This window comes from Ceratina calcarata, unplaced genomic scaffold (assembly GCF_001652005.2).
Source record: "Ceratina calcarata isolate Rehan_Ccalc_2016 unplaced genomic scaffold, ASM165200v1 scaffold332.2, whole genome shotgun sequence".
In the NCBI taxonomy this organism is placed as follows: Eukaryota; Metazoa; Arthropoda; class Insecta; order Hymenoptera; family Apidae; genus Ceratina; species Ceratina calcarata.
In genome coordinates, this window is record NW_017155951.1 from 20,917 (window position 1) to 21,215 (window position 299).

Sequence of the window (299 nt, forward strand, 5' to 3'; positions counted from 1 at the left end):
TATACATGAAAACAGATGTTCAAAAATATACAAACATGTTTTTTACAGATTCATTGCATATTGTTGATGGACATTGTAATTTTGAAGTCCAGAGGAATGTGTCTGTAGACTTCGCCATAATTATGGAATGTGTTATCCCTGTAATAAGTTTAACACGGTATCAAACTCAACTTCTTAAAAAGGGATAAACATAAATTAAATAGGACTAAAAAGGAACTCCTTACTATATTCTCCTTGTAGTAATAAAACTTTTATGAAAAACGAAGTTTACATTGTTTAAACCGTTATACATTTGAATT